At 42.9% G+C, this 21,514-nt stretch overlaps 1 long non-coding RNA gene across 2 annotated transcripts in view; it reads right to left on the bottom strand.

The window, feature by feature from the left end:
* Positions 1-316: 316 nt before the first annotated feature.
* Positions 317-21,514, bottom strand: part of LOC118208656 — a 105,810-nt gene continuing 84,612 nt past the window's right edge. For both annotated transcript variants that reach the window (XR_004761612.1, XR_004761610.1), the window contains 3 exons: positions 20,355-20,458; positions 1,982-2,137; positions 317-1,878 (listed from right to left, as the gene is read on the bottom strand). This is a non-coding gene — a long non-coding RNA (uncharacterized LOC118208656). The remainder of the gene's footprint in view (positions 1,879-1,981; positions 2,138-20,354; positions 20,459-21,514) is intronic.

Consider the following 21,514-nt stretch of genomic DNA (forward strand, 5'->3'; position numbering starts at 1 on the left):
CTTTTGCATGAACTAAAAAAGCCACTTCAAACACATATTTTCCTCACTTCCTTCGTTCTGCAACCAATAAAGCAGCCACCCCTTTGTTCCTGCTCTTCCCACACTTTCCTTCCAGCCAGCTCCGGTATAAGCCTCAGAGCAAGGAGACTAGCAGAAGCTCCAGGCCCAAAATAAGAGGCCAAAAACAGGGAATTTAAATGGCAGTTGTCCTGAACACATTTTGGATTGTTTTTAATTGACACACAATTAACGTGTTAGTTAAAATAAGGGTCAACCATCTATTGGAGTGCACTGAATGTCAAAAAAAAAATGCCAAAAAAAAAATGGGTCAAAAAGCTTGACATTGTACAACTAACAGATGTCAATCTGCAAGGTTACAGTAACTCTTCAGTAATTTGGAATTAATATTGTAAAACATAATTATGACTTTGTAATTTGTACATTTATACTTAAATATTTTTTTAAATAGCAAGATTATGGACAAACTCATGCACAGCTGGTGTAGTTGGCAGTAGGAACCAATGTGAATGTGACAGAAAAAAGGTCGAACAGATTATTAGGCCATGATTTGATTTGTGGTTGGGATGACCTATGAATCACCGTGGAAATGCAGGCACAAGGGCAGTGTGTTTGTCGTCAGATAAGAAATTTTGCACCCATGATCTATACCATAGCTAGGATACATACTACTGTTGTAGCCTCTAGAAAACCTTGTGACAGCATTTCACTAATGTGCACAATGGCCATCTTTATCACAAATTGCTTATTGACAATTGCCATTTATTGGCAATCACACAAAATATGTTTTGTTATTCTGGTCACACTCAGTTACAGTAGCTTGCTGTTCAACAAGGGTATCTGCAATCTTGAAGGGACCACCAAGCAAAACCCACCAGCAGACAAAACATTTTCCCAGATCTGCAGACTGCACAGTCAATGAACTACATGATTGGGTTGAATTGCAGTCACAAGGACTTTCTGACTCCCGAATTCTACTCAGTATAAAAGAAAGGAAAATAAAAGGTGACCATTGCCGATGACCTCGTGCCAGTCCCCGGCAAGTTAATGCAGTTTCAGATTCAGGAATGTCAGCAGTATTTGCGGCTTATTGTATCTCACCAATGCCTACATCCACACAATTGTGAAAGCACTGCAAACTTTTCTCCCACAGCAATACATTGCATCCAGTTCTGTAGCTCTCTGCTTCTGAAACTCCCAGTTCTGTTACTCTGTAACTGTTATAACTAACAGCAAGCCATGCCCGCCAATGCCCTCATTCTGCTGACAGCTGTGGTTCACAAAATGCACTACAGAAAATCAATACAGAGTTTTCCACTGCAGACAAGTTTCCACAGTGTATTCAGCATTATGTCATGCATTCTTTAATGAAGCCATGGGCAGAGCCGGGTGTCCTCAATTCCCTGACTCAAACGCTTTACACAGTTATTCAGCAGATCCTGTTATCCAAAAGGGAGAAATACAGCTTGATGAACAAATATATACAAACAATGCATATTAACCCAGCTTAACTGAAAAATATTGTCACAGTTTAAGAGAAAAATGGACTATAATACACTTGTAAAAAAAATTTAAAAAGTGATTGCAAACAGCATAAACGTGGCTGTTCAGTGAAATCTATACTGTACTAGGAGGAAGAGGGGAGTTTGGGCCGGTGGACCCAAGAGCAGTTTGAAGAGATGCGTTTCCTGCATTGGAAGAGAGCCAGCTGTCCTTACATTCTGACTGGGTTCAACTCAGTCCACCACTGGAGGGGCCAGAGTGAAGAATAACCATGGCTGACACACGCTTCCTTGAAGGGGCGGGACCGCTAAGTGGCTTGAGACTGCAGAGTAGAGGGTTCGGAGAGGGGTGCAGAGCCTATAGATAAAGGTGTCAGATTATGATAATATCCTGTATTTAAGCAAGATAATTATATATTTGTTGATTGATAAAGCATGGGTTAACAGGATTGGCTGCTTACTGATGACTGGAAGAACGTTGAAGGCGAGAGTCGTCTGCGCTGGTTTCTCCTGTGAATGCTGGCTGGGTGAATAAGACACCCAGGGGACCTCCAAAGGAGTCGCAGAGCGAGGGACAGGCCGGGGAGGCTCGTGAGATTCTCTCCGATGGCAGCCATCTGGAAGAGCATGTCAGGACGGAAAATGTCAGAAAAAGAGGCACATGCATATAAACAAAAATGCAGGCAAGATGGACAGATGCCCACAGACAGATGCCCTCTGCAGGCAACGAGAGAAAGAGATGGTCGCGCATGCAGGCAGATGGTCCTAAGTACAGACGAATCAGCAAAATCTCCAGTCGCCAGATCACACGGAGCCAGTCATGGATGTCTGCACACAGCTCTGCCCTGCAGCAGGAGGTCTCTCATAGTAAAAAGGAAGAGTCTGCACCCTATAATCCATTCTTCTGTTTGGCACCTGTCTGGATCTTTTGGATGTGCGTGTACTTTCTGTGTTTCACGGAAGTCTCTCACAGACATACAGACTGACAGCCCACATCTGCATTGCATACACAGTCTCTCACACACAGACAGAAAGCTCAGGAGTGCACAGCTTGCAGTCTCTCACAGGCGGCAAGGAAGCTCAGGACTACACAGTATGCACAGCACCTTACAGACAGACAGACAGAGATAGACACAGAACACATCATAGCCATAAAAGTGACAAATACCTTCTCACACCAGATTTGAGGAAATGCTGATGCTAATCTTTTATGGTCACTAATCTGGCTAACTAATTGAGAAAATCAGAAGAGATACACTCATCTGCCAACAGAGTTTGCTCATGGAAGTGTAAAAAACACAATCTTTGCACTTTGTGAAGCCATATATAAGATATTCACTTGGAGTGTGTGGGATGCTCCTGCTGGTTCTTTCCTAATTAGGGATATGCATGACAGGATAAAATCATAATTGAATAGAGCCTGCTAAGTACAAGTAGCCTCCCCACCCTCCCTACACCAAAAGTCATTTACAGAGCCAAATATAGATTAAAACATCTACAAAACAGTGGTGAGCTATTGGAATAGTTGGTGTACACACGTACTGTATGATTAATCAAATATTCTAACATTCAGACTCCCCCCTTCTCCAAATTCACTAATGCTGCATTTGCAGTCATCAAAACAATTTCCTCATTCAAGCCAACCACAATAAGCCAAAACCCAAATAACAAAGGCAGATGTCTTTACAGAGCTTGAGATCAAAATCATATTACAGCACTACTGGCTGGAACATTTATCAGGAGACAAAATCTTTGGTTCTAAACGACTGAATGCTGCAGTTTTATTTGTGTTGGGCTGTGGGGAGGGTGTGTCCTGCCACATACTGTAAAGCAGGGATACTCATTTCTAGGCCTGAAGACCAGGAGTGCTGTTGGTTTTCATTTGGTCCTCTCTAATCAGGAACCGAGTTAGACTTAGAACACCAGGACAGTGGAAATCTGTGACATTAATCAACCAATGTCGTGGAAAAGACCAACCTGCGGTACTACGGCCCTCCAGAGCCAGATCAGACTATTCCTGATGTAAAGAAATTAAGGAATGCGGACAGTGCGGCTCGCTTTTTCATGCACAAAACCATCATTCCCTCGGAGCCTTAAGTGACAGCATCAGAAATACTATGGGTTTTGAATTTTTTATTTTTTGAGTTATATTTTTTTCGCCCCCCATCATGCTGGTTAAAGCTTGACTTCGCCTCCTATATTTGCAGCAGGAGACCAGAAGTGGAAGCGCATGCAGTCTGCTGCTGGGCATGAGAGTGATGGTTTTACACAACATACGTATTGAACATTGCAATATAATTTGAATATCAATATTGCTGATATTTGATCATTTTGTATGGAGCTTTGTATGGAGCTTTGTTGCTACAGCCCCGCAGAACAAGCTGCTGGCTGGGTGAAGCCTAAAATAGAAGTCCTAGGTTTTAGGGCCTACCTTGCAGTCATGTAGCTGTCAGTCCTGAGTAGTACTATAGCACCTGCTCCCATACCAGCGGTACCTACCAGCCTGAATCGCTTCCGCTGCTTAATTTTCAGTGCCGTCTCTACTGATGTTACAATTGCTCTGCTGACTCGTTAGCAAGCGAGCTAAAGTCGGTCAAAACGCCAGAAGTGAAACTGAAAAGGTGGCTGTAATTTGTGAATTCTGTCTGTTTACATGAGGTTAGAAGATATACAGATTAATGGGTATGGGGCATGCCCTGCCAAACCATAACTTGGTGGATGGCATACCTGCCATCCCAGTGATGACTGTTGGCCAATAACAATGTGCTCCCATCAGTAAGATTTTCTCATGGCTCAGTTTTCACAAGGGGCACACCTGCTGCAATCGTAATATTATGTTGTAAGCTAATTATGGTGGACCTTCACAGGCAGGTATACTTAAAAAGATGTGTCAATGCTCCAAAATAAATTTTGACTAGTCCAGTTAGATTTTTTAAACACATTGAAAGATTATAACATTAGCTGAAATAGAATTTAAAAAATGTTTTTCCCCCAAGAATCTGCCTTTCCAGTTCTCTTTTTTCTCTTTGATATTTCTGTCCACTCTAAGTGTCTAATGTTCTGTGATGAAAAGCAGTTAAGATGGGTTATTATCAACACTCACAGAGTGAGTCCACTCTCTCACAGTAATTGCATTGTTCACATGCAAACGTTTTCTTTTTTGGCTGTGTTCCTCGAGGAAAATGTGACTTCAAGGTACATCTGCCTCAAAGCCAGGTTTGCTTTTTATTGTATTCCCACAACGTAATTTCAGGGTTTTAAACTTCACATCTCATTGTTTAAAGCCCTCCGGAGACCAGGAGATAAAGTCAGCGTTGGAGCTGGTAATCTTATACTGAGGGGGAGAACACAGTCTGCCCAAAGAACTTAAGTCTGGACGTATTCCTGTGTGAATCTGTACTGGGAACGATATCAAAGACAGGGTTGCGTGGAAGGCAGTTCAGCCTGGAGCCTAAATTGAGCCTAAAAAAAACAGCTTTACAAAAAACATTAAATTGGGTGGGGAAAAAGCAGTGGTAGGTTTTTATTACGGTTTAGCAAGGTAAATATGTAGCTTGCTGAAATGGTCCATCTATTAAGTTCCATGCCAGCAATATGTTAAAATTAATGCATTATGAATTTTGTCAAAGGATTTACAATTCTCAAGACTCAAGGTGATCTCACCCATACACCAACCAATCACCCATCCAGCCAACCACCTCCCTGCACTAATCACTCGCATTTTCGCCGCATTTAATTGTCACATATATTTATGAACCTTCTCCAAATTTACAGTGTCAGTGAATTTTTTGTTTGCGGGGTTGGCAGTATTTACTTCACCCCACCCCCTGGGTACCTGAGTTGAGTGCACTCTTGAGATATGGCTCCTGACAAAGCAGCACGCATAAAATGGGCCAAAGGGTTCATCTGCTCTCCCATCCATGTGTGGAAGCATATGGCAGACGGGGCCCACGGTGGAGGTCACGGGGTCAGTTTTGAAAACAAGGACTCGGTCAAAGGTCTCCACAGCTTAACAGCCTGTGGCTACAAAAATGTTAATAGAGCCACTGAAACCCCGGCTGGGCCCAGACCCCGGCCTGAGCCGCCCATTGTTCGCCAGCCTCTGGAGCAGGCTGGGAGAGACCGGAGGGGATGATCCCCTCCCAGTGCTGTGCTATTCCCGCTCTCCCCATGCTGGGTCTCTCTAAAGGAGCTATGCGGTGATCGTTAGGTGGATCTCAGTCACCTGCTGTTCCTCTATAAGCTATGCCCACAGGCGACAAACCTTCCCTCGCCTGATGTTCAAATCAACCAGTGTGAGCACCCTTGTGTTCCCTGCACCATGCTGCTCGCAGGGGTAGCCGAGCCACTCAAGCACAGAACAAACTGCTGTTATTGTTTTTTGTAGGTTACGGTTCACCATAAGGTATACAACAAAATATAAAAAGCCTACCGTACTATATCCTTCAGTACCTTGTAGTTTAAATTGCCTCCCTTTCATAAAGCAGCTCCAATATCTTCAATGTGCAATGTCTCACATTTGTACAAGAATTAAGAGGGCAGATTCAGTAATGTTTCTATTCAAGAAATTGTGCCAAAAACAAAAGTGTGTCTTGTGTATGAACATCTTAACCTTTCACGTGCCTTTTCCAAGAATGTTGCTGCCTTTTTCACACTAGAACTGTGGCGAAAGATTTTTGTAAATTTTACCAAGTCCGGACCAAACAAATTGGAGGAACGTCTTCCATGGAAAATCGGCTCTGCCTCCTATTGACATATCAAGCCAACACAGAAAATTGTCCAAACATTTTCAGGTTAAGCCGCATGTGTGAATACTACTATACATCTAAAATCATTCAAATCATGAACTTTCTTAAGTTACCCATAAAGAAAAGGAAGGGAGATGGTTAGTGTATGTTTCACGTGTAGTTAATACCGTACCCATCGGTCATTAACAAGACCAAAGCAGGACCAAAGCCTGCTCAAGTCCATGCATGCAACACAGACTTTTATCTGGTAATGTCTAACGGGATTTTCCAAACATCTGAGAGTGTGTCTTCCAAATCACTTCTGTTGCTGCCTGTTTCTCATTCTCTCTCATGTGCATGCAGGCACACGCACGCAGACACAATACATCATATTCACATAATGTCTGAATATAGGCTAGAATTCAAGCAAGCAAACCAGGCAGTATACAAACATATAAAGCAGTGCTGTACATCGGAGGTGAAATTCAAGCCCTAAGCCAAATATTTTTGTTTTGAAACATTTTGAGGTCTCTGCTGGGACATTTTGCAGTACTGACCAATCAACTCATCAACCTCATGTCAATTCCTCGCATTTAATGAACAACATAATTATATAATAATAATTAAACATTTTCAGGCAATTTAACAAAAAAAAAAATAGTGCTGCAGTTATTTTTGTGGAAGGAAAAAATAATTTGGTCTGCGGGAAATCCCCACTCTAAACCCGTAGCTGTTGTTATGAGAGACTCCACGGGAAAGAGAGGAGCATAGAGCCCACTGGCTGAAATCCTGCCTCAGCGGTATCATTGCATATTCCACATGTGGCACTCCCTGATGCCAGAATTTAATTTAAACCACTTCTCTTCAGCGAACATCTGCGCGCATTACGCCGCGCTTTGGCAATTAGCAGGTTCTGGAGGCGTAGAGGCGATCGCTCGCGGGCGCCGCTGCGAGGGACCGGTGGGTCACGTGAGCTCGACAACAGGCGCCCCGACCGCGGGCCCCCCCTACTGCTGGGGGACTTTGCGGGGGCCGCGATCGAACGTTAGGGGTCCTCTAACTGGGACTGATTGGCCTCGGTCATTATGTCTCGTCGTCGCTCGACGATCCAGTTCATCTCATTCGATGGCAATATGGCCCCTTGGGGAGCAGTAAAGCAGGTCATAGAGGGACATTATAAAGAGCAACGTGTGTGTAGTGGTGTCAAGATCTTTCAAGCTTACATTGTACCCCTTACTGCTGCTTAGTGCTGTTAATATGATATGAAGTAATGCATTTAAAACCAGAAGGAACACATTGCAAAAACAGATTGTTCAAGACTATAATGAGCACTTTAGTGTCAGGCAGTTAACACCAGACTGTAAAAAGAGATGAGCTTGGCAGGCGCAGGCAGGTAATTGAGAAGACGTATGAAAAAAAATGGAAAATTTAAAAAATGTGTGCCATTATCATTAATGACTAATATAGTAAAATTCATTAGAAAAATGTAATCCAAAGCAGAACTTTGATCTTAATCAAAATCCATAGTTAGCTGTTTAAGCCAAACCATTCCTTTTGATGGCATTTTCCTATAAATGTAATTAAATATGAGCCTTTCTGGATAAAATGAGCTTGTTAATAAGTTCAGGTAGTAATGAAAAACACACTGTCCTTTATTGCTTTTGAAATGATATTGACTCTAACAACCAGGGCCTGTGGTCTATCACTGTGGTGTACAGGGCAAAAATCTCAAATAAAATTCAGTGCATTTCACTCTCCCTTTCTCCCTTCTCTCTCACATTAGAAAAAAATAAGCCATTTGCCCAAAGACAATCTTTCATACCTGAGAAGCTGGTATTAACGTGGATTTCTTGAGAATAAGATTCAAATTATTTCCATACTGATTCAACCTGAGTCTGGAGGGATTAGCTCACACACTAATAGATATGTTTTCAGTCCGAATCTTAGGTGAGTCAGTGCCATGCAGGCAGCTTTGCTCTCAACACTCTACGCAGTCATCCTACGCAAGTCGAAAGGACACTCGACGGAAAGCAGTGTAACACGGTCTCTCACGGGCTTCTGGACGATCCAGCTCCTGCACCCGTGTAGATCAGTGACCTCCTCCTTTCACTCCCTCATTATGAATTCATCAACCGGTGGCCGCGAGGCCTTTCGACACTGAACTCAAAAACAGGTTTTTAATGACTTCCCCATACCAGAAATCCAATCTTTTGATTAATTAACGCTCGCGAGACAGGAATTGTATATCGCGGGCGACAGCGGATATCCCGGCGCTAGCGGCGAGGACAACGCCCCGACGAGAGGAGGATTTTCCGCGGGCGGCGAAGGAACGCGTCACCCGTGGGAGTGCTGAGGTCACCGAGCAGCAAGAGCGATAAAGGAATAAAGAGGAGACGGGAAACAAAAAGAAGCAGCTTATCCTCAGCCAGCCTGGAGGCGACAGATAAAAAAAAAGTGTCAATTATAAATAATGATGTCACTCTCAGATAATATGAAGATGTGCGTCTCAATTGCCCTGTTTCCCATGCAGAGCGAGGGCTGCGCTGCCACAGGCATGCGCCTCCCGCAACAACCAGGTACGGCGATGCGCACGCCATTGTGCTCGCTTCATGAGACAGATGGGAAGGACGGGCTAATTGCAGCCAGAAAAAAAGGTAGGCCAATTGTGATGCACTCTCAAAACAAACTAGCTTCGTTATACCCCGTGAGCCAAATATAATAAGGCGCTGAACACCTGCAACAATAACGACGACAGGTAAACACTTAATTCGCTGCAGTATGGCGCGGAATTTTGCGGCGCTCGTACAAAAAAAAATGGCGCAACGCTGCCAAGGCTGCAGGTATTTTGCCAACTTCAAATGAGCGACTGTTTCATGCGAGAATACAGAGCCAATTATGGCTCTTCCCCGCGTCAATCACTTACTGTAAAGCCTGAGGTACTGAAGCCTGGGCCCTAGTTAGTCAAGGAAGTTCTGTTGCAGTCTTCCTGGGGCTGCAGCATATTAAGGAGTGTTCTTGGAAAAACTGTTCACAAGGCCGAAAGATATGGTTTAGCTCTAGTACAATGTGTGTCCAACTTGCAATACGGTTGGAGAATTGTAAATTATGCTACTTTCACTACCTTTTTTGCTACAACACAAACTTGCTGTGCACTTCCAGAAGTGCTACTATTTCTAAACAAAATAAGCAAGCATGGCAGAGAAGACAGGGCGGAGTTAGGGGATAGGGGACTGGTTTAACCATTGGGGAACTCTTGGCTTGAGGGTGTACACACGCCTTCCCTGGCTCTTTGCTATATATCATGGCAATATATAAATAACATGTTGGTAGAAAAGATAAAATTTTATATTGATGGTAGAAAACACTACTATGGTAGAATACACTACTATGTTTGACAGATATTCAATCACACACACAATGACACATGAGCAACCACATTCTGAAAAAGGTAAATTACTGACAAATGTTATACCTACTGAGGTAAAAAAAAAAAAAAAAAAAAAAAAAAAAAAAAAACAATACTGACTACAATATCTTTTCACACTGGACCTAATTTTTCTGCCATTGTTAACATCGCACTCACAAGGCCGGATGATTATTTCATAACGTGGCTGCCCAACTGGGCTACCACTAGTCAGTCCTTCGTAGCCCGAAAGAACAAAATAGTAGCCTGAAAATTACCTTCCGAACTGGAGTATAACAAGCACAAAATGTTATTTGTTGTCCTCTGTGTGTCCATACATCTGTATAGGTGGTTGTAGCTGTGTGTCCTTAGCTCCTACTCATGCGTGCAGGATAGCAACTAGGTTAATTAAAGTAGGTGGTCCGTACGTGCTAACTAGGTTGGCGAAATGCGAACATGTTAGCGTTAGCTAAAGTAACGTTAGGCGATAAAGCTGTGCTTAAAAATGTTGTGCCATACCACCTGCGCATGTGTCCTACTAAATGTCCTATTAAACGAAGCACCACCTGCACATGCGTCCCACAAAACGCCCCTCAAAGGTCGTCCATGAGTGAGTGAGTGACCACAATTTGCCATGCATAGCCCACGGCAGCAGAAGGACTATACAGAAAATTGATCAACAACAAATAAATTCTGGCAGTAGTTCACCCACACATTCTGTCTTTGCTAAAAGGACAGTGAATCAAGTCATGTGGGCCTCCCTGCTGATGTATTTTGTCCTTTAGAACATCAAAATATTGAAATATCGAAATAAATATTGAATGAACCAGGCATGAACAGGAAATTGAAGCTTACCTTACCATACACAAGAAAACACATTTATTTTTTATCAGAGAATTTATAGAAATTTGGTCAGGTCATTAGATGTATAGGGAGAACATCAGGACCAACTCTGTGCAACATCTTAAATTCATGAATTTATACAAGACACATGTTTTGGCCTTAAATGCAATACTGTTTGCGAAATGCTGCACAAAATCTCTGCTCCAATCAGTTTCACACTTTTCTTTCTCATTCAATTTCAACAGTACATTCTCCAATGCCTCTCGAAAATTATTATTGGCCTTTTTCTTACTGTGAGAGCCAAGAAATGTGCGCATTAAATTCCCCGGCCTGGACATCAAAACACCCTCCGTCAACCGCTGCCATGGTCTTTGAAGCAGTTGCAACCCGGAGAGCACATTTCAAAAGAGAGCAATCTAGGTTTCATCTGCATCTCTTTACTCCCCAGAATGCAACCTGAGCGAAGACGACCCCCACAGAGATGAAGTGGAAAGCTTTGTAATTGCTGGCAGTGGCTTGGGGCTAGAATGATGACTTCATTATTTTTTCCAAAAATTCCAAGCTCTAAAAACAAAAATCCCAGCATGACTAGTGCAGTCACAGTTAGACATGTGCCAGAGATATCTATCCTTCCCCACAAGAATCTGGTACCAGAGAAACCTTTAATTTCCTTTTAGGTACGTCATACAGTCCTCATTTGTTGTGAGAGATTATCCAACTCATGCTATGGTTTTTGCTTATTATAATGTTCCACACAAAGTAAAAAAAGATTGCTTTTTTTCTCCTTTCTGGAGTGATTGGTGTAAGCAGCTCATTTCCAGAAGAAAATTCCCAGATTTCACAAAGATGTGCGAAGTGATTTTTCTCAATGAATTAATTCATAGGAAGTGTCCTGGTGAAACATTCACACCTTTTCATTCACGGCGCAAAAAAAAAAAAAGTGCTGGTGGTGTTTGGAATTCAAGACAGTACTGTGACTGTGATGGTGCCTGCGTGTATTGCAATGTGAATAATGAGCTCGCTCAGACCCCCTCCTAGCATTTGGAGTCAGGAAGACTACAATCACAGGAAGAGGTATTTTTGTGTTATGTTAAAGCTTCAAGGTGGGGTGGAACTACAATGGAAATAATATAAACAGCGCATTTAAGATCAACCAGTAAATTAACTGAACACCTTAATTGAATGGTGTGTCATTCACTGGCAGTATTATTAACATCATGATGGGTTTAATGTGTGGAAAGCTAAAAGGGAACATACTTTAGAGCTTTGGTATAATTACTACAGCGTGGACTGCACATATCACAATAAAGAACAGTGCTGAGCAAGCAGCGCTTTTATGTGGCTGGTTTTATTTACCAAGGGATCAAGGATAGGCGCTTTTAAGCCGTAAACAAATACGAGGCTCCCGACGAGTCACTGCACGCTGACAGGAACCTCTACGGGGACCAACGCCATATTCGCCATCCTGAAAAACCGCGGTCTACTGAATACAGTGCACCTATAACATAGCTCTGTAAGACAGCCTCTAGTCTGTGCCAGAAATGTGTTTTTTAAAGATTATATGCAGATTGAGAGAGACTGGATTTGATGCATTGCTCCACAATGAGCATTAATTAACAATGATTTGCCCACTGCAAATCCCCTGTACTTTGCGGAGAATAACTCTACCACCTATGAATCACAAACAGTATTCCACTTTACAATCGCCTGCACAGGCAACATGCCGTAGAGCTTGCATCCTAGCCCCAGGAGCCCACAGGCTACCAGTTGTTGTTAGGGAGCGATCCACCAATCCACAACGACTCTCCTCGCCAGTCATTGGCTTGCAGGCAGGTTAGTCAGAGGAGTGCACACGCTTCGACTGCATCGCTCTTTGTGGGGGCACAGCTGCCAATCCAAAATTAGGAAGAAAAGTGTTTAAAAAAAAATTATTTCAGGTTCACCCAGCAAGGTCACATCTGACAGAAGACACAAAAAAAATACTGGATCACACAGCATTTCTGATTCTGTTGCTTAGGCTTTACATGTGGACCCCAGGGAGAGATGTTGTTGTGCAGGAATGTTTTGCATCACTCGGCATATGTAGCACAAATGTGCCTCTTTCTAATTGTTTGATATTTCTCCTTGATGGACAGATGCAATATGTGGGGGGTAAAATCTCTCATTACTCTTGTAGGTTTTACATGTATTTATTTAGCTGTCACCATAGCAGCATTTTTATTAGCTTGAGAGGGGGCCAAAACGCAAAACAAAATGGATTCCAATAGGAATTGGTGCCACTGGAATCTGTCTTTCCGAATGCTACCTTAGGCATGGACTAATCTAACATTTGGCCCGCCACTTGCAGTGATGGGGGCAGAAGAAGGGCTCAGAATCACGGCCAACTGTGTTTCTCTGCTGCCAAGTATAAATACGCGAGCCCGGGCCAGGGCTGAATTACTCTCTGGACTGGACCCCGCGTCCTACCAGGGCATTTAACCTTCAGTCTTGGATGTACAGCGTGTTGTCTGGCAGAGGGGAATTGTGGAGGATGGCGAATCCCGCCCCAAGTCCAGTCTAATTGGAGCCATGAAGTGGCGGCGGAACAGGATGCCTGTGGCGAGGTAATTATGGCAGTTGGCTCAACCTTGGAAGCGCCACAGTTCAAAGTGGGCAGCAGGGCAAGGGGTGGGGGGGGGGAGGGCATCAGAGCTGGCACTGCCCTGCTGCCGTTCGGCTCCATTACCGACCCTGAGGAATCGGATCACGCCCAGGCTCTGGGGTCTCAGTTCACACAGCAGCCAACCGGTCACCCCATACCAGATAACGTGGGGCGGGGGCGTCTTTTAATGTCAAGTTTGAGTGCAGACTGTACAATGTTGTGAGCTAACCTGTTAGCATGGCAAGCCAAAACCTAAAACTGGAAAGCTTTGAGAAAGGTAATGTCCTTCCCCAACTCTTGGAAAGCAGGGACTGTTCCCACACCCCTGCCTCGCAGATAGCGCTCTTCAGGCCCTCTGAACAGAGCCAGGTTCCCAGGAAACTGGAATCCCACACGCCCACGGACCGGGGCCTCAGTCATGCCTCTCGTTTTCATGTGCGGCAGGATGTGGACTGTGGGAATGGGGCCCAGCTACACAGCTTCTGCTGATCACAGTTCACTTTGATCTCTGCTCCGTCACACTACTAAACTTTACTGAACAACATCCTTTTCAGAGGACTTAGATAAGGATTTCCTCTATTCTCTCTATTAATTAAGGGAATAGTCACTGTATTTGTATTCCTTCCAGTTCATATGTAAAAGTCCTTTAATGGTAACTGTGATACAATTTGAGATTTTCCCTATTCCTCAGACATCATAACACAAGAATGGTTCCTAAGTCATTTGCATATTCATCCCTTCCTTTACTGCATATTAAAATCCAATATAAATTTTACTCAAGGTCATTTCTTTCCAGTTCCATATTTAATGAAACATGTTAGCGTGTATTATGATCTGCAGAATTCTATTAAGATTAAAATGCTATTATTTTAAAGTTTTAACAGGCATGTTATGAGCACTGACGTTACATGATTTGCTGACGCAGATGGACTAGTATCAGCAAGTGCAGCTTACCCATATCCAGTGAAAACAGAAGCATCCACAATCAGGCCCATATGAATGAAAGCATTCCATCCATTTAGTAGCTTCAAACAAGTTCCATCATATCTGAGAAAGAATTTAATTTCAAAAAGGAAATGGAGAAGCCCATAAACTGGCTTCATGTTTAAATCTACGGGTATTTAATATTTTATATTACTCTGGTGTCACAACAGGACAGACACATCATTGCACTGTTCTCTGTGTAGGACCGCCTCAGTTTCAAAATAAAGTATGTATACATATATGGAAACACTGAGCTTAAAAAAGGAGTTTGTCTTTCCTCTGTGCCCTTTCTTCTATTGTTGTTTCTCAAAGTTATTTTCATCTGTAAAAATGTATTTGAAGCAGTTATCTTCTTGACCACGAGTGGCAATGACATTATGTGACCATCAGTAACTTCAAATGAAGTATACAAGCCAGAAATAAATGGTTTTCTTTGCATGAATATAATCATTATTTATGTAAAAAAAATACTGGACAAAGAAATACATTTTCAAGCTTATTATAAAATTTCCGACATAAAATACATTAGACAATTATGTAGGTATGGACAGATACATAGAGAAAGGTGTAATGATTGTTAATTGTTTAACACAAATGCTAATTATTTCTTCATTTCTGATTTATGTTGATATTTAATGTATTTAATATTACACTTATTATGCCAAAAAGAGAAACTGTTGCAGACCATTGCGTTAATCGTATAAATGCAGTGTTTCCATAACTTGTGCCAGGACTGTATATAAAATCCCAATGACAAGAGCATCTGCCTTTGCAGATATATAGCAGCAATTCTGTACCTCTCTCTACACGATTTATTAGTGCTGAAGAAAATAAAATGTGAATTAGCCATTATGTCAGCCCTTCTGCACATTTATTACTAAGCTTAAAAACGCAAAGTATTCTGCAAACTGTAATGTACATCATAGAGCCAATTTCATTAATAACTAACTACCAGATGTGATGCAAGCAAGCCAGCTAGATTTACAGTAGATAACATTGATGATAATAGGCCATAGTCGTTATTAGCCAGCCAAAATTTCTGAAACCGATCAAGACTTTAGTGTATAACTTTTCAAACTGTTCCTGATCTCACTAACGTTAGTACACTAACATCAGCTCGAGTGTGCTGTTACTATAGCAGGTTTGCAACCTATCATAAACCAAAAACTCATACAGTATACTGTAGGTACCCCCAAAGTGAGCAACCAAGAATTTGAACATTGGGTAAAAATATTTGGCTGGCATAAATTTAGTGAAGTACTTTTAGAGAGCAGTCACCAAAGCAACGTTATATTGCTTCACATTCACACTCAGTGCTTAGATAGAACACTGTGACAGTCTTTGTATAATGACAGCAAGGTTTGAAGAGTTCAACACAGTGAGTGGAGCTTGGCATTAGCATATCTCAGTGCACCACGGGAGTCACATATAATTTCACATAAAATCTTTTGCGTTCATACCACATAGCACAGATTGTCTGGCTGGTTGATTTTTATTGGACTTTTTGTAATCCAAGTTCTTACTTGGGGGGGGTGGGGGTCGGAGGTGGTATAATTAAAACAGCAGTGAAATCCAGGCAGATCACCCACACTACTTCAGGTGAACAAGTTCACAAAAATTCTTTGACGTTTCAGAAGAATGCCCTCTGGCTTTTGTCTATTTTTGGTGTTCACCTTTAATTGAAAGCTGAAAGCATACAAGACAGGACATAGTCTGCAATCACTTGAGGATACTTGAGTCATGTTCAGGAAGTTCTTTGTCATTTGCTACTCTGACTGCAAATAACAGAATATAAAAGCAGAACGCCTAAACCATTTGTTTTCAGTTTGCATAACAGCATTACACAACTCCACTGGCTAATATAACTTACTGGCTTGATTATATTGTTTTTGCAACACCGGCAAAAGGAGACACTGTTGTAATAGAACTGAGTGTCAGTGCCAGAGCTTCCGTTCCTGTCTCCTGGCTGACACAGTAAAGACACACTGCTCTGTTTACTCTGTTGAGGCACACAGAGCAGGCTGTTTGAGGCCTAACACTTGTTATCAGTGTCTTCAACTGTCAAAGACCTGCAGGTCCGAACTCCAGCGGAGGGAAGCGCAAGCTTCATTTACCAGATTCTATCAGTCAGGCTTCACTGTTATTGCTCAGCCTACAAAACTCAAACCCTCGCAGATTAGATCTCAACTGACAGCACAGACAACCCCTGACTGCAGTACATGTGCGTCTGGAAAAAGTCTTATTGTGCGGTTTTTGCGAAAACAAAACAAAAAATACCTGTCAGAGGAGGTCCGCTGTGATGCACAGTCAAAACATTTCATGAACCTTCACTGTTGGACTTGGAAAGCAAAAGAAAACTTAACTCAAGTAGATGTGACAATTCAAGACATGGAGTTTGCCCAATATTAAAGGAAACACTAATAGCAGTCCAAACAGGTCAATTGAAATGCAAAAGATACATGGTGTGAGCCTGTAATATGCCTCTGTACGTGTTACACGGGAGACTAAATCTCTTTGTTCTATTATGTCCCTTCTGCAAGATTTCACATTGAGTCATATGCGTTGTCCGTAACAATTCCAAGCAAGAGAAGCATTCACTTCATTCTCATGTCCTGGAAATTGGCGAAGACACAGGCATGCTGTTCCCGGCCTGTGTGTCTTAGAAAAGGAAGAAGTTGTGAACGAGTAAACAAGAGAGCCTAAGAGAGAGAGAGAGAGATGAGAGAGACGGAGAAACGGGGATGACACAGCAGCACCAGTCGGAGACTGATTCTCGGAGGTTGTCTTCATCCAAACGCCCCCCCCCCCCCCCCACTACCCCGCATCTCCGAAAACACACTAAGGACACTCTGGCAGTGTCGATGCACAGCCCACAGGGAGAGCTGCGGAGTTTCCAGCGTTCCCAGCTGTGGGGTGAGGCCATGGGAAAGTGCTAGGATGCAAGGGGAGGGTAAATCAGGCGACGTGTGGGAGACTGGAACTGTCCAAGTGCCACAAACGCTGTAAATAAAAACCAAACTTCCCACGGAACGTCACGGCCGAGCCGATCGGCGTCTCCCGTCAATCCGGTCTGGCCGGACCAGCGCACGCTCTCCCCCAGGTGTGGCGCGGCCCACCGCGGCTCGGCGCGGCTCGGCGTGGCGCGGCGTGAAGAGGTGATGCCGACGAGGCGAGAAGAGCCCTTTCCCCCCGGCGGAGCCGATCTCCAGCGAAGGGTTAAAAAAAATTAAAAGAGAAAGTGCCGCGACGGTGGCGGCGGCGGCGGAATTCTGATTCTTTGCCGCGGCGGTGCACTCGGGGTGGAATTTCCTGTGACTTCATATTCTGCCGAAATAATAACAGAAGTACGGCTTTGGCTGATTATTTGCGAGCGCGCAATTCCTTCCGGCCCCCTTTCCTGCAGGTCGAAAAAGGGAGAGGGCTTTCGGCAGAGGAAGTGGGAGCGTGCAAAGATGAACGCGATCGCGACGCGAGGCTTTTTTGGATAGCTGCATCTTCAAAAGGGAAGAGGAGGAAAAGGAGGGGGGGGGGGGCGGGGGGTGGGGGTGGTGAGTGGGAGGGGTGATGCGCAGAGGGGGCCGGTCACGTGACGCGACGAGAGCAAATCAGCCCCCTGGAATCCAGGTTCAGAAGAAAGTTTACTGGGTCAGCACAGCTGTGCGCAGGAGCCAGCCAATAAGGTTCAGGCTCTTGTGTCTGGAAGTGCCAGTCGCTCAGCGCGAGCGAGAATAGCGCTCCAGACAGAATGCATGTGCCTGCCTGTCTGCTAGACTGGGTGTGTTAGAGAGAGGGAGGGAGAGAGAGAAAGGGAGGGCGAGGGAGGCAGAGAGAGAAGAGCATGTGTGAAAGAGGCAGAATAGAGTAGCAATGAGAAACCTTAAATTACTGCCTCTATTTCCAAGGGGGTCTTTCTTGTGTTACATAGTATGAATCTCTATACATCTGAGTGACAAATGTTTTTTATTATTATTTATTATAATACATGCAGTAAATAGCAATACAAATGTAGCAGTTCTGTTTATGGTGTCCATAAGTATGCATTCCGGTTTCATACTGTCGGCTTTGTTAATGTAGCGTGGCTTCGCACACTACAATAGCAAAAGCCACGCGGTTTTCTCTGAATTCCTCTACCCATATACACCATCAGATATGACTCAAAGCATCCAGGCAAGGAGAATGCATCTCCACCTCCACAATGACTCCATCTCTTAGTCTTGCCAATGTGACAATTCAGTTTGCTCGCTAATGCATCCGCCAAAGACTGCATTGTGTGTCACATTGAAAGGATGCCCAATTACCAATAAAACATACTAAAGCTCTTGACTGCACAGCGTGCAAAAATCCCATGCAGCTACTCCGTGACAGACATAACCCTGCAAACACGGCGAGTCATCGCTCCCCTTTGCTGTTAAAAGCGAGTAAAAATAAAGCTATTTAGCACCTGAAAAAAAAATTCTAACTGACTTCTGTCATGAGGAATTGGTAGTGCAATGTTGCTGCTGCTGCTGTTGCAGTGCTGGTGTAGTGGAGTGCATGGTGAAGGCTGTAGGTGTCATCAGGGTTCTCTAACGGATCCTCTGGCCAGAGAGCAGCCAGTCCAGAGACATGGAAGCCAAGCTGAACAGCAAGCAGGATAAGCAACACAGCTCCAGATTCTCCGATTAAGAAAATCTAAATTTCAGTTTATAGTGTGACCAGCAATCTTATATAGTGGCACCACTTAAAAATGGTGAAATCCTGTAAATTAGATGACAATAACATGCACTATAGAATTGTAAACCCTCTATATACCCAACTGTGTTTGCTGGTTTTCTTTACAACCACAATTGCAATATCAGAACTTTAACAAGCTGTTAATTTTTCTTAATTAGGTGTTTTTCAGGTTTAGAGGGATTATTTGCCCTCTAAGTTACAGCATGTCAGAAACAGCAATGCATGCCATGATGAATAAAACACTGCAAACAATTACATAAAAAGTAGTGACAAAAAATTTTGAACAGGTCAAATTAAAGACTGAGATGATTCAACCAACATAAACAGTGGTCCCTGAGGACTGAGTTTGGGAGTCACTGTCATGAGGTTTAAAACCACCTTTATTATTTGTTGAGTTATGAGAGACTGAACAGTATGAGAACTAAACATTTGTTAAGAAAAAAAACATAAAATGTTGTTTTTGAAACACTACTCAAATATTCATTCACAGCAAAAATCTATAGAGAGGAAAACATAAGATTCATTAAAATCCAATTTGCATTTAATCTATTTTCAACATGAAAGTTTTAGTCTCATTTCTGTTCTCAATTACTACATATGTTTTGAGTGTTTTTTTTTCCCTTTAATTGTGACTTACATCTGTGGTAATTGACTAAAAATTCAGATGAAATAGAACACTAGTGGGCATGTATTTAATCACTGTACAATTAACCTTTACTGAACTCCTCTTAATCACAAATGAAAAGAAACTGTCAACTGAAAGCTCGTCTCGGGTTTCGCATACTCAGTGGAACATTTAATTTAAAAAGATTTTGATTATGCAGTAGTGTCATTTTATTTCTTTAGCATAGAGGTCCTGAAGGCTTTGAATGCATGCCATGTCAAAGAACATCAAAGGTTAAAACTGACATATGGCATATCTGATTACTACACTTTCTATTAAACAATATGCGTGCATTCTCAAGGTTTTACTGAACTGAAAGCAAATCTCATAAATGTGATTCCCTTTCCTAGTGTGTCTCTAGTTTGCTTATCTGAGTACCTTATCCAAGAAGACTTCCATAGTTTACATGGATGCACATTATCCATTTATGCAGCTGCAGTCTCCCTGAAGTACATTTTGGCTCAATAAGCTCCTTCAGAATACAACACCTGGGAAACAACCCAACCACCTGGATGGGAGTTCAGTTATTATGCCACACTACTGATCAATTTGACTGGCCAGTTCCCCTGAGATACATTGAAACCAACGGACATAATCACACACACGCAGGCACAAGCACAAACATGCACTGTTATTGACACGCAGTGAGACATCATAAAGAAGTGCCTTTCAGCAATCAGCTTAAGGAAAGAAAATCTATCAGTCAACAGGCACCACTGTGAGCGTATTTTGCTTCGTTTGCGGTTTTGTTTTGAGAGCTGAAGACCCCAGGTGTACAAGGATCATTCTGGCAACTCTGAACATGGTTCAGCAAAGAAATTTCACAGGGGTGTGTTGAACCAGGCAGAGTGAAACCCACCTCAATGTCAAAGAGGCTTCCTGGAGGGCAGTCAATCAGTGTTGACCCTTGACCTTGCTGTCATCACAGGTCAGCTGCTCCAAAAGCAGGAAAGGGAGGACCTTCTGAAAAAGAACAAGAGCACATTTTAGGCTTGATGACAAAACTAAAAGAACATATACCAGCCATCAGCTTTAGAAATGAAAAGTCTGGTCTGGCTGAGAATTAGGTCTTGTTTGTTTATACAGCGAGCCATTTTAGTCTGATGGACAGGCGTTCAAGTAATTTTGTTCCCAGTTTCCACAGCTGGGAAAACCTCAAATATAAAACTAATGAAGTGCCCCAAGTTGTGCAGTCCAGGAGGAAGGTTACCTTGAAAGACTTGCATGCTGGGAAGGGTCACATAGGACTCATCATATTCTCAGTGGGCGTGAGAAACCCTCACTTCCCAGCATTAATGTATGTAATATTTTTTTCATAGTACATTTTAGTACAGATGTTCTACAGACAACCCAGATGATCAACTCCTCATCTATTGAATGCCCTCTACTTTTTTTTTTATTCCAGGAGGTTCTGGTTTATGAAAAGCTTCCAGTGCTGACCGCTGTTAAACTATTTTATCAAAATTGACTTCAACCACGCCTCTTTCATGAGTATTCATGAGTATACAACTGAACTTTGATAGTGGCAGAGGCAGAGTATTCAATGTGAAGATTATGGAGCTGGCCATCTGGTTAGTATCTAGACAATCTGTGATTCCGCATCAGTGGGTTTGTTTGGACAGTGGGAAAGCAGGGGGCGAGCTTGGGCCAGCAGTGAATTGTGAGTTGATAGAATTTGGATCTCGGGTCTCCTGCGCCTAATCAAACGCAGCCTGATTGAGCTTCTTCTCCCGCACAGCCATTTTACGGCTTGCTGTGTGTTGCATCATACGCGGCATGGTATCCACTATTTCTACCCTCGATTAATAATGCACCTTTTCTCCCAGAGCCCATCAGTATGGTGTGTTTCAAATGGACATAATGAATGTCTATCTTTGAGTGTGTTTGTTTTTTCATGCAATAGTGTGTTTATGAGTGCCTTTGCTCCAATGAGTGTTTTTGTCTGTATCCATCCTACCTTATTCAGTGAAGAACAGGAAAGTAGAAGAAAAAACTGAAGGACCATTTCAAAACCAAACA

This window comes from Anguilla anguilla, chromosome 1, assembly GCF_013347855.1.
Source record: "Anguilla anguilla isolate fAngAng1 chromosome 1, fAngAng1.pri, whole genome shotgun sequence".
NCBI classification, from domain to species: Eukaryota; Metazoa; Chordata; class Actinopteri; order Anguilliformes; family Anguillidae; genus Anguilla; species Anguilla anguilla.